The 13553-nt window shown below is 50.1% G+C and overlaps 1 long non-coding RNA gene across 1 annotated transcript; it reads left to right on the top strand.

Annotated features, from left to right (window-relative positions):
• The first annotated feature begins 927 nt into the window (after positions 1-927).
• Positions 928-4850, top strand: LOC123167077 (uncharacterized). The gene is made up of 5 exons (XR_006483783.1): positions 928-1249; positions 1492-1989; positions 2559-2721; positions 3309-3588; positions 4348-4850. It is a non-coding gene; the product is annotated as an uncharacterized lncRNA (long non-coding RNA).
• The last annotated feature ends 8703 nt before the right edge of the window (positions 4851-13553 follow it).

Here is a 13553-nt window from a genome sequence, read left to right as displayed (position 1 = left end):
CGCGCGCGAGGCACACGCCCGGCGTCCTTCTGTCTAGAGGAACGGGATGACTGGCAGCTGGGCTCTGGTGGGCTGGCTGCTGCTGCTGCTGGGCCTCTCAGGTAAGGCCAGGTGAGTTTCTGCCCTTTTCTAATTTGTTTATGTTTTTATATTCTGTTCTTTGTTTTGATTTAGTAACAAAATACCAAACCATTTGTAAAATGCTGAAAATATTTGTGGGCACTTTTGAAATTATCTTCAACAGCCCTCAACTAGTTTCACCATTATTAGAACATTTAAACTATTAATAGAATTTAAATGCCCCAATTCAAATATAATATTGATTAATTAAAAAATCCAGAATGTCCTAGGAATATGTGCACCATTTTTGGAAGAGGTTTTTAGCCAATTCAAAAATGATGAACTTTTCTGCAGGGCATTTTGGGTTCATTGAAAATATTTTTATTTGAACCTAATTGGATTCATTTGATGTTAGGATTTGAACATTTTCAATTCAAATTCTTTTGGATTTAAACATGATGCATGGATGCTCACAGATGCAACTAACTACAAGCAATCTAGGGCTGTGACAGTAATAAACAAAGAGAAGTTTCACATATAAATATATTATCTTGGACATTTTTTATGATTGTGAAGACTCATTAGAATATCTTTACCTAACAATAAAGGATGGAAGCTTTCATAGTTCTCCATAAATCATCCCTTTATATCCATTGATTGTGTATAAACCATAAAGAATTGACGGCTGAGATTTCTGCTCGTTTTAAGTAAGTTTAGAGAAAACGTTTAGATGGATGGGCTTGGGCAGGCAGGAAAAAAGGTTTGCACGAGTTCGACTCGGTGTACGTCGTCACGGCACTTTTTCATATAACCTCCTGAAGTTTATCGGAATTAACCCCCACTCCTTCGTAGCCCAACATAAGTGAAACAAAATGTTTCCTACAGCCTTACAAGAACGCGAGGTTTCCTCCGTCGCCTCGCCCCCAGCCCTCTGCACACCCCGCGCCCCCGTCCCTCTACTCGCCGCCGCGCCCCGGTCCCTCTGCTCCGCGGTGCCCATCCTCGCTCTGCCGTCGCCGAATCTGGACGAGATCGGCAGGATCTGCCGCATCTCCCGTGACATCCAACCGCAGCTGCTCGTCGGCCATGCGGGGAGGACGAACGAGCTGCTCGTCGGCATCCGTCCCACGGCCCCGCTAAAGATGGCGCCCAACCCCCTCGACAGCGCATGCCTCCTACTTGCCGCCTGGTATACCTCCCCTACTTGATGACCCCCTGGATCCCACTCCCCCTATCATAATATTCTGAATTCGAGGCAAACATAGTGTTTGATGAAAATTGACTACTGAATTGTTTTCTGTACTGCTATCGTTCTACGTCGTCAATTTAGGGTGTGTAGAAGATGTTGTCCTCGGTCTGTAGAGGATGTGGTGCGTGGCTGGTTGTGTGTATGCATATATGTTAATTGGTGGCTGGTGTGTGTGTGTGCAGGGTGCAAACGGCGACAACGAGTAGGCGGCAAGCATACTACGCCAAGAAGCAATACAGGGGCATGAAGCAAGCGAGAAGGTGTGCACGGCGACCTGCTACTGCACTAATAGTAGCCTTGACGGAGCACCGAGGCCGGCTCGACAGGGCATGCCGCCTGTCGGTAGACAACTGGTTGTGTGTGACGGAGATGAACCCCTCGTCGTCGCCTCTATCGCTGCTAGGGATGAACCCTGCGTCTGTGCTGGTGATGGCGCTCTCCATCTACTTTCTCCACTGGCTATAAGAGAGTAGAGACCACATCGTGGATGTGTTTTTCTTCAGAGATGTGCCCCGTCGTTCTTCACTGTCGAATTTGCAATGCAATCTGTCCCTATGTTGGTGTCTTAACAACTTCGTCCTCCCACACAATGAGAAGAAGAAAGCAGCGGCTGCAATTTACCTATTGATTTCTTGGAGTGATTCAAACCTAGGAAGTCTGCTACTTGTGCAAGCAACATGGTAAGAAGTTCCTGTTTTCTTACTGATGCACCTCAATTTGGAAGGTTAGAACAATGTCAGCTTGCTTTATGTTGGTTTTCTAATTTCTACATATTCCCTCAAGCAAATATATTTATCTAGGTAGTATGGAAAGCAGGCAAATTATGTAACTATTTTGGTGTATTCATGCTTTGCTATGTTGGATTGAGGAGAAAGAATTATTTTATTGACCCATCCTATTTTTATCTATAATGATGATCACTTTTTCCATCTTGTGATCTTCTTTGCTCCAGTTGTGTGAATACTTTGTTTGCATGTCAGTGGGACTGAAATTTTCCTGCTACCATGAGTCATGGTAGTAGGCTGCTGCAGCAAAAAACTCCCTAAGAGAAGAAAAGTGAAAAAATTCTTGCTTACCATGTTTTATCTTAAAATTTTGGCTTGAATTTTGTTTCTATATAACCTATATCTCTGCATGGTTACTTTCTCCAGACATGCTTTAGCTGCAACATTGGTCAACTGGCTTGAACGCAGCACACATGTGTCATCGCCAAATGGCCCTTTTCTGAAATTCATTCTCTTATGCACAGACAGGAGTTACTCCAGGTCAGTATGTATACATACAGATGCAAGCAATGGAGAAACTCATGCAGATGATGATGAAGAAATTTTCACGAATTTTCCAACCTGAATTGGCTACAGAGGTTGGGAAAAGAGGAGTCCAGGCTCTGATGAACACATCTTCTTTCGCAGGTGACTAACTGTTGGCACCTCTATCTTTACATTACATCAGGACAGTGCTACAAAGCCCATGTATGCCTCTGCCTGCCTGCTCAATGGACGATCCGATCACAAAAAAGTGGACAAAAATATTCATGAGTTTGTCAAAATACATATTTGTTATCTTAGGAACGAGTATAGCTATCGCCAGAGTAAGCAAATATGTTTCAATTTTTCCATGAAGCAAACTTATATTATGATTATCACATTTTGATCTTGGAGTAATGGTCGACGAAAGTAGATGGTTACTGCAGTCTGCACCAGTCCAGTATTTCTAATTACAAGTTTGAGCTCCATAGGGATAATCTGATTAGTGTATGACAAGCTTGCTGTTTTAATTGTGCAAATTCTGTAGTTATTTAGTGTTTTGCAGAATGCATAGATTTTCCAGAACAGAAAGAAGTGGATGTATAACCTGGTTTTGCTTTATTATTTGGTACCATTTGGCTTTGGAAACCCAAGTTTCTCCAGTATTGTAACTCTCTGTCAAATCGTCAAATTAAACTGATCTTTCTATTTGGACAGCCTGTAATTTGTAATATTATAATTTTCCTTTTCAGGTACAAATTCAACTACACCAGGACTATTTTTTTATTAGTCCTCGAGTGTTTGTTGGAATGAGATGACACATGGTATGCCAGGCAACAAGCAACTGAAGCAAGAAGATTTTTGTAATTTCTTGGAATGAGCCCCTGAACCCAGGATGGCAAAGGATCCAATATGTCAGGACCAATGAGGAAATTGCAGAGCTTCATATTCAGTTTATTTTAGGTGCTTGCCTACTTCAAGTGTCTATATTACAGGAAACATGTTTCTTCAAGTGTCTACACACTACAAGACGTAAGTTTCTTATAGAAGTAGTCAGTTTGATTCCTTCAAAATAGTTGTTGCCTGATAATTTGTATGACTAAATAGCAGTACCTCAAATTTTCCTTCAGCTTCTTAAAACAGAGTAATTCTGTAAATCCTAACAGAACTCTGTCAGTCTGAACCAATTTCTCATAAATCTACAATACAACATCGCCTCATCTAATCGAATCATTGGTTTCAGATCAATACGTCCTTGTGCATTCCCATAAGATCAATAAAACTCAGTTTGATTGTGTCAAAAACTTGTTGCTTGACAATCTGTATGACTAGATGGCAATACCTTAAAATTGCTTTTGGTTTTAAACTGAACTGAACTCGGTTTGGGCTTAACTGAACTCAATTTGGTTCTACAAAATATAGGGTTGCATTCCATAAAAAATGTACTGAATTGAACAGCCGGTGGGCAAAATAATTCGATGGACTATAGTTTCTTGGAATTTTTCTTGTTCATTCTAAACTGGACTCAACTCAGTTTGATTATGTAAAAAAGATTGCAACAGACTTGTATATATGCAGCAGTCTTTTGCCAACACTCAAATAGATGGGCATGATGTGCAAAAGAAATCGACAGATTGTAGTTTCTGTAAGAGAATATGGCAAGAAACTCGGAATCGATGGACTTAGACTGCAATTTCTATCAAATTAGATGGCCAGACTTATGAAATAATGAAATCAATGGACGACTACAATTTATATCAAACACAGAATTGATGGACTTTCGCAATGTAGGCCTGCCCTTACCATTTACCAGGTGGTGACTTGCCGGAGGAGCCGGTGGTGCCGCTGCGATCTTCTCCGGGCGATGGTCCATGATGCAAGCTAAAACCGGGTGCGCATGGGGGAGTTGGGGCGATGGCTCGGTTCAGTGCACGGGATCGGATTAACTTTGTTTTCTCATAGGTACCTGCGTCTGGTATCGTTTCTCTGTGGGGTTACCAAACGACTCTCTCTTCTTAATTGAGATGCCACATCAGTTTTCAACTTACATGGCAGGCTTAGAACCATCCAGGGTGGAGCACTGGGAGCATCCTTATAGAAGTAATGCAATATATTCTCTCTCTTATTTCTACTTGAAATACTATTGTGGGTCTGTACTTTGCCTATCATATTGCAATGATAACACATTGTATGCCTATTCTCTTAACTGTAGTAAGGATGAAGCAGGAAAGTGTGTTGGACCTTCTAACATGGATATTGTACATGTACGAGCTATGGGCCACTATTGTTTATCATATGGATTGTAAATGTAGTGACACTGAAGTTTATAACATATCCTTCAATTTCTTCAGCATAAGCCTATTCTGAAATGTTTAGAAATATTGAAGCTTCAGCACCGCGCTCCAGCTTCCGTGGAGGAGCTGCACCGTTTTGCACGTGTTGGTCAACTTATGTTGGTTGAGGGGTTGACCACGAACATAGCATAGGCCAACAACGGGTAGGTGGTCTATGTCGGGGAAGAGGGCGGCGCCGGGGAGGAGGCCAATGATGTGGAAGAGGGTGATGGAGGGAGGACGACGACGGTAGGAGAGGGAGGCAATGGCGTGGTGGCGAGCTATATAGAGTGAGGTGGGGGGTTGGCGGTTTGGCGATGGAAGGCTTGTGAGAAAGGAATAATGGCAATGTCATGGATAGCGCTTCAACTAGGTTCGTCAGAAGGGGAATTTAGAACTAAGCAACGCCACTTGGCGATGGCATTGTTGTTGTAAATATATTAAGCTGTGTCATTCGACTTGACGAAGCTAAGCTTCGGCAACTTCACCAAATTATACTATGAGAGGCCTTTGATTTGCTGTCGGTGTACAAAATTAGGGGCTCTCCTTTTGACCCCTTTACTTGTGCATGGGCAGTAAGAGCCGCGCCCAAGGCCACACTTAACAAGGCAGAGGAGGGAAGCCGGAGGGAAACCGAAGCACAAGACAAACATGGCAACGCCAAGACCAGAAACACTAAAGAGCAAAGGGGCGAGGTGGACTCCCCCGGCAAGGCCCTTGCCGGGGCGGCCTCCGCGGCCCCAGCAAGAGCCTTGCCGGGGCAGCTTACCCAACACCAGCAGAGCGAGCCACCCTTGAGCCCAAGGGTTCCAAACGCCGCCAACGACTACATTGGAACCAAGGCTCAGGAGGCACCTCCGTGGTGGCATGTAGATCTTTGTCAAGATCATAAATACACGAGATCAGATGAGGACCAGAAGACGGCGACCCTCGGTGGGATCCTAGCCGAGGAAATCCACAAGAGCCCCGGCAAGATCCTTGCCGGGGACAACCACGACGCCACGGCAAGACCCTTGCCGAGGACACCAGCGGGGCCGCAGCCTTGGAAAGGCAAGAGTTCACCACAGAGGAGATCAGGAAGTTGGAAGCGGCAGGCTTGGTGAGAGGAGTGCTCCATCCGACGTGGTTGGCCAATCCGGTGGTGGTGCGCAAGGCAAATGGGAAGTGGAGGCTGTGTATTGATTACACAGATATCAATAAGGCTTGTCCTAAGGACCCCTTCCTGTTGCCACGCATCGACCAGATTGTTGACTCCACAGCCGGGTGTGATATGTTGTCATTCCTTGACGCCTACTCGGGCTACCACCAGATCTTCATGACAAGAGAAGACGAAGAGAAGACAACATTCATCACCCCATGTGGTACGTATTGCTTTTTACGGATGCCTTTTGGGCTGAAGAGCGCTGACTCAACGTTTGCAAGGCAGCCCAAATTGGTTTTGTGCCCCGGCTACATAGAAATATGGAAGCTTATATGGATGACATAGTGGTCAAAACCAAGGACAAGGCAACTCTTGTACAAGACTTAGAAGAGACGTTTGCAAACCTGCACAAGATCAACCTCAAGTTGAACCCTGAGAAGTGTGTCTTCGGCGTTCCGTCCGGCAAGCTCCTCGGGTTCTTTGTGTCACAGCGTGGGATCGAGGCAAACCCGGACAAGATCAAGGCTATCGAGCAAATTGAGGCACCCAAGCGGATCAAGGATGTGCGTCGGCTCACTAGCTGCGTTGCCGCCATGAGCAGTCATCTCCAAGTCTGCCGAGCGCGCCCTTCCCTTTTTCAAAATCTTGAAAAAGGCGGGACCAATGGAATGGACCCCAGAGGCCGAAGCGGCACTACAGGATTTGAATAAATACCTCTCCTCTACGCCGATACTAGTTGCGCCTAGACCACAAGAGCCATTGCTGATGTACCTAGCGGCAACGAATCAAATGGTCAGCGCCGCGCTAGTGGCCCAGAGGGAGGTCGACGAAGAGGCAGTGGCAACGACAAGGCTTGGTGCCGGCAAGGCAGGGGCCCCGGCAGAGCCAAATGAAGTGGTGCAGAAGAAGAAAATGATGCAGCACCCGGTTTACTTCGTCAGCTCCCTCTTGCAGGGGGCTAGGTCGAGGTATTCCGGTGTGCAGAAATTGCTCTTTGGCCTCCTTATGGCCTGGAGGAAGCTGCGTCATTACTTCCAAGCCCACGAAATCACCGTCGTCACCCGCCTCCCGTTGCAACGGATATTGCATAACCCAGACGCAACTGGGAGGATTGTGGAGTGGGCCTTGGAGCTGTCGAGCTTTGGTTTGAAATTTGAAAGCACTTCGACAATCCAGAGCAGAGTCCTGGCGGAGTTCATTGTGGAATGGACCTCGACGCCCGACGAAGAGATCCAGGAGACCACTCTCCCCGGCAAGGAAGTGAGTCGCAACTGGATCATGTACTTTGACGGGGCTTTCTCGCTGCAAGGCGCCGGTGCTGGTGTGCTGCTTGTCGCACCCACCGGAGAGCACCTCAAGTATGTAATCCAGATGCACTTTCCCAGGGAGATGTCCACAAACAACACTGCTGAATACGAGGGGTTGCTTGCCGGTCTCAGGATCGCGGCAGACCTCAGGATTAAGAAGCTCATCGTCAGGGATGATTCGCAGCTTGTCGTCAGGCAAGTCAACAAAGATTATCAGAGCCCGTTGATGGAGGCCTACGTAGATGAGGTGAGGAAGCTGGAAGAGTGCTTTGACGGTATACAAGCGGAGCACGTTCCCCAAGTGGAGAACGACATCGCCGATTACCTGTCGAAGCGCGCTGCATTCAAGCTACCTGTGGAACCAGGTACTTTTGTGCTTCGGTTAACTCAGCCATCCGTTGAACCATCAACAGAGCAGAACAAGCAAAGGAAATCAGGCCCCGGCAAATACCTTCCCGCCGAGCCCCTTGGGGCCGCCGGCAAGGATGTTGTCGTGGGTACTGAGCCTGTCGAGGGGCGACTAACTCCGGCAGGGCGTCAAGCCCTGGCCGTAGAGACGGCCGCTCCCATGGCAGAAGAAATGCCTTTAGTCCTTGCCATCGAGCCCGAGGCTCCGGCATGGGCACAACATACCGTCCGATTCTTCCAAGCGGGGGAGCTTCCTGAGGAGCAGGAAGAAACGGAGAAAGTAGCCTATCAGTCTGCTATGCATCAGTTCGTTGATGACGTCCTGTACAGGAAAAGACCGAACGGTGTGAAATTGAAGTGCATTCCCCGGGAGGAAGGACTGGAGTTGTTGGCGGAGATACACAGAGGCATATGTGGCTCCCACATAGGGTCGAGGGCCCTTGCCGGCAAGGCGTTCCAGCAAGGTTTCTTCTGGCCCACTGCCCTCCAGGATGCAATGGCACTGTTGGGGAACGTAGTAATTTCAAAATTTTCCTACGCACACGCAAGATCATGGTGATGCATAGCAACGAGAGGGGAGAGTGTTGTCCACGTACCCTCGTAGACCGACAGCGGAAGCGTTATCACAACGCGGTTGATGTAGTCGTACGTCTTCACGATCCGACCGGTCAAGTACCGAACGCACGGCACCTCCGAGTTCTACACACGTTCAGCTCGATGATGTCCCTCGAACTCCGATCCAGCCGAGTGTTGAGGGAGAGTTTCGTCAGCATGACGGCGTGGTGACGATGATGATGTTCCACCGACGCAGGGCTTCGCCTAAGCTCCGCAATGGTATTATCGAGGTGTAATATGGTGGAGGGGGGCACCGCACACGGCTAAAATATCGTATATCAAGTGTGTATAGAGGTGCCCCCCTGCCCCCGTATATAAAGGAGCAAGGGGGAGGCCGGCTGCCCTAGGCGCGCCAAGGAGAGGGGGGGAGTCCTCCTCCTAGTAGGAGTAGGACTCCCCTTTCCTAGTCCTACTAGGAAAAGAGGGGGGAAGGAAAGAGAGGGAGAGGGAGAGGGAAAGGGGGCTGCGCCCCCCTCTCCTAGTCCAACTAGGACTCCTCCTGGGAGGGGGCGCGCCACCTCCTGGCTGCTGCCCTCTCTCTCCCCTCAAGGCCCACTAAGGCCCAATACTTCCCCGGGGGGGTTCCGGTAACCCTCCGGCACTCCGGTTTAATCCGAAACTTCTCCGGAACACTTCCAGTGTCCGAATATAGTCATCCAATATATCAATCTTTATGTCTCGACCATTTCGAGACTCCTCGTCATGTCCGTGATCACATCCGGGACTCCGAACAACCTTCGGTACATCAAAACATATAAACTCATAATATAACTGTCATCGTAACTTTAAGCGTGCGGACCCTTCGGGTTCGAGAACTATGTAGACATGACCGAGACACCTCTCCGGTCAATAACCAATAGCGGGACCTGGATGCCCATATTGGCTCCCACATATTCTACGAAGATCTTTATCGGTCAGACCGCATAACAACATACGTTGTTCCCTTTGTCATCGGTATGTTACTTGCCCGAGATTCGATCGTCGGTATCTCGATACCTAGTTCAATCTCGTTACTGGCAAGTCTCTTTACTCGTTCCGTAATACATCATCCGGCAACTAACTCATTAGTCACAATGCTTGCAAGGCTTATAGTGATGTGCATTACCGAGTGGGCCCAGAGATACCTCTCCGACAATCGGAGTGACAAATCCTAATCTCGAAATAGACCAACCCAACAAGTACCTTTGGAGACACCTGTAGAGCACCTTTATAATCACCCTTTTACGTTCTGACGTTTGGTAGCACACAAAGTGCTCCTCCGGTAAACGGGAGTTGCATAATCTCATAGTCATAGGAACATGTATAAGTCATGAAGAAAGCAATAGCAACATACTAAACGATCGGGTGCTAAGCTAACGGAATGGGTCAAGTCAATCACGTCATTCTCCTAATGAGGTGATCCCGTTAATCAAATGACAACTCATGTCTATGGCTAGGAAACATAACCATCTTTGATTAACGAGCTAGTCAAGTAGAGGCATACTAGTGACACTCTGTTTGTCTATGTATTCACACATGTATTATGTTTCCGGTTTAATACAATTCTAGCATGAATAATAAACATTTATCATGATATAAGGAAATATATAATACTTTATTATTGCCTCTAGGGCATATTTCCTTCAGGTACTAGTAACCAACTATGAAGCATGTCAGTTCCATTCGAAGAAGCTTCATCAACCAACCCAAGCCCTTCAGACAATTCCTCTCTCCTGGCCATTTTCGGTCTGGGGGCTCGACATACTGGGCCCTTTCCCCCGCGCCGTCGGGGGCTTTGAGTACTTGTACGTTGCAATCGACAAGTTCACAAAGTGGCCGGAGGTGGAAGCAATGAGGAAGGTGACAGCACAGTCAGCCATCAAGTTCTTGAAGGGGCTAGTCTGCCGTTTTGGTGTGCCAAACAGAGTCATCACCGACAACGGCACGCAGTTCACAAGCCACACCTTCATGCAGTACATCCAGGACCTCGGCAGCAAGGTCTGTTTCGCTTCCGTGGCACACCCACAGAGCAACGGCCAGGCGGAGAGGGCAAATGCTGAAGTACTACGAGGCCCGAGGACCAAGACTTTTGACAGGCTGCACCAGAGCGGAAGGCGCTAGATTGATGAGTTGCCGGCGGTTCTTTGGTCGATCAGAACAACGCCAAATCGAGCCACCGGCCAGACACCCTTTGCCCTGGTATACGGGGCAGAAGCAGTTCTCCCCACGGAACTCACATATGGGTCACCTCGAGTGCTCGCCTATGACGAGCTTGAGCAAGAGCAGTTGCGGCAAGATGACGCAACGCTCCTTGAGGAAGATCGTCTTCGGGCGGCTGTGAGAGCAGCGCGCTACCAACAAGCCTTGCGCCGCTACCATAGCCGCAAGGTTCATGCCCGAAGCTTTCAGGAAGGTGACCTTGTTCTTCGGCGCGTTCAATCGGCCAAGAATTCCAACAAGTTGACGCCAAAGTGGGAAGGCCCTTATCGGGTAATACGAGTCACCAGGCCCGGCACAGTCCGCCTGGAGACCGAAGATGCTATTCCAGTGAGCAACTCCTAGAACATCGAACATCTTCGCAAGTTTTACCCATAAGGCGCGGTTGCCGGGCCCCCCGGCAAACCACCTTTTGTACAAGCCTTGCCGGCAAGGCATGTAACCCTCTGTACAAAGCCAGGCGCAGACCCTGAGCATAAATAAATGAAGCGCTGGCGCCCTAAGTTTTAGCATGCATGCTAGGTTAAGTCTCTCCCTCGGTTAGGGTTGATAGTGCTTAGCGGCGGCTAACCCCTAGCATAGAGGTCGAGTGTGCGTTTCTCTGTTCCTTTCCGTCCTCTTTGGTTCGCAGGGTACATGGACGTTTCTGCTGAGCTGTTTGGAAGAAAGAGAACGAGCCGGCGCTCCGGCCTCAGCAAGCCAAGGTTGCCGGGGGCAGCAGATACAAGAATCCAACCACGGAAAGCCAAGGCTGCCGGGGGCTGCAGATTCAGATAAGTCTTTTATCCTCTATTGTGCATTTCTGTATGAAGTTTGGGACATATGAAACCTCGTTTTGCTCCTAGACCACCATGCTCCCCCTTGTTCCTAGACCCAAGTCCCTGGGTCGGGACCAGTCGTAGTCGCGGTGGCAAGGAAATAAACAAGGGGCCTAACTCTACTTCGCCCCTGCCTCCGCCAAGAGCGTGAGAATGGTCGACTGAAGTAAGGGGACGGCAGGGCCTGTTGCCAGGCGACGATGTTTATCTTAAAAATAACAAGGATTCATTCCTTGGCATGGACCTCGCTCATGCACAAAGAACCCGGCAAGCACCCTTTTTCATTGAAAATGTCCCATACATGTACAGTTCATACGGGATAAAAACATGAGCAAGGGGATTACAAGTTTTAAATCTAACAAGTGCCCGCAGGCTTACAAACTAAAAAGAGATAAGATGCCCGTAATCCCTTTCTTGTCCCTCTCCTCAGAAGATGGAGCAAGGTAGCAGGAGGGCGAAAAGAGCGCCTAGGCGAGGTGCGAGAAGCAGAAGGCGCCAAGAGAACATCCCGGTGACGGGAGGGGAGCTGGAAGATGAGGCAGCGGGCCGACAATACGCGACGAAGGCGTCGCTGCCCATGTACTCCGACTTGACGGCCGCCACCCGCCTTCTTCGCCTTCTCTGGCCCTCCTACGCCAACCGCCCAAGGAGGCGATGGGGAACGCGCCGATGGAGAGCTTGACGAGGAAGGCCCTCGGCAGGGTGGGTGGCCAAGGGAGGGACGACGCAGTCAGTCGGAGTCGGGGTCAGCGTCCTGCCGCTCGGTGCCCTCGGCGTCGCTGTCCTCCTCGTCACTCCCACTTGAGAAGGAATCTTCATCATCGGAGGATCTCTCCACGCAACACTTCAGGCGAGTTCCAAGATCTCCAAAGACCTTGACGGAGAGCAGGCCGTTCTCCATTAACTTGAAGTAGAGAACGAGCCCCGCCGTCAGGCTATGGACGTGAGCGAACGTCTTCCATCCGCGACGGAGGTACATGACATGAGGAGCGGGGAAGTCGACGTCAACCCGCGTGCCACCGTTCCCGCAGCCCCTCATGTGCAACCTGAGGGTCTGGGGTGGATCGAGCTCCATCTCCCGAGCAAATGGGGTAGGGAGATGGAGACGACGACGTGGTGGCCGGCGCAACCTGATGAAGAACTCGCGGGGCTGGTCCCTGACGTGGCCCTCCATCGGGGGAGGCATCACGGGCGGAGGCAAGGCCAGTGCGCCACCCCATCCCCCTCTTTCCCGAGCGCCACGGTGACCTCGGCCTCTCCCCCTCCCCCTTCCTCTCGTGGTCGGCTCCGCCGCCGCGAGCTCTTGGGAAGGAGGGACGCGCTGTCGAGCAGCGACCCTCGCCGCCACCGTTGAAGGGCCGGCGCCTCCTCTCGCCATGACAGATGGAAGAAAGGAGCCGAAGTGAATGGAGATGGATGATGAAAGGATGTGAGATGCCATCCCCTCCCCCTTCTTATAAAGGGGCGGGGTCAGGGCTCGGCCGCCCCGCTCGACCAATCCGTCCATCGGGGGCGCAGGGAATCGAGACCGACCCGCTGCCCCAATCAGCGACGGCCCGGTTTCCCGCCTCCACCGCCTGCCACCTGCATGGGGGACACGTGGCGAGCAAGCAGAATCGAGGGGACGGGTGAGGCGACCGTTCCCCACCCCGTGTTCGTGGGGCACGGACACCTTGAAGACCACGACCCGAGTCCACCTAGTAAATGAGCCACGCCTCTGCGTCTCCCTCTTTTTATGGGGAAGGCGCGAGCCGCCTCTTTACCACGATGTGACGCATGCGTGCGGGAACCGCCCCACGCATGACCCCCACGTCACCCACGACCCTCCACGTCGCACGTTCAACGCGGGTCATGGGGAAGCGCAGCGGACGAAAAGTTACTACGGTAAAATCCGCCCCACCTGCCCGCGCACCGTTCTGGGCCTAGCCCAACGACGCGTCGCGCTTATGTGTGGCCCAGGCCCGGGTGCTCCTGTCAATGTACAAAAGTAGGGGCTCTCCTTTTGACCCCCTCTAGTTGTGCACGGGCAGTCAGAGCCGCGCCCACGGCCACACTTAACAAGGCAGAGGAGGGAAGCCGGAGGGAAACCGAAGCACAAGACAAACAAGGCAACGCCAAGACCAGAAACACTAAAGAGCAAAGGGGCGAGGTGGACTCCCCCGGCAAGGCCCTTGCCGGG

The sequence above is a fragment of the Triticum aestivum genome, chromosome 1D, assembly GCF_018294505.1.
Source record: "Triticum aestivum cultivar Chinese Spring chromosome 1D, IWGSC CS RefSeq v2.1, whole genome shotgun sequence".
Classification (NCBI taxonomy): Eukaryota; Viridiplantae; Streptophyta; class Magnoliopsida; order Poales; family Poaceae; genus Triticum; species Triticum aestivum.
This window is presented reverse-complemented; position numbering and strand designations above follow the sequence as displayed.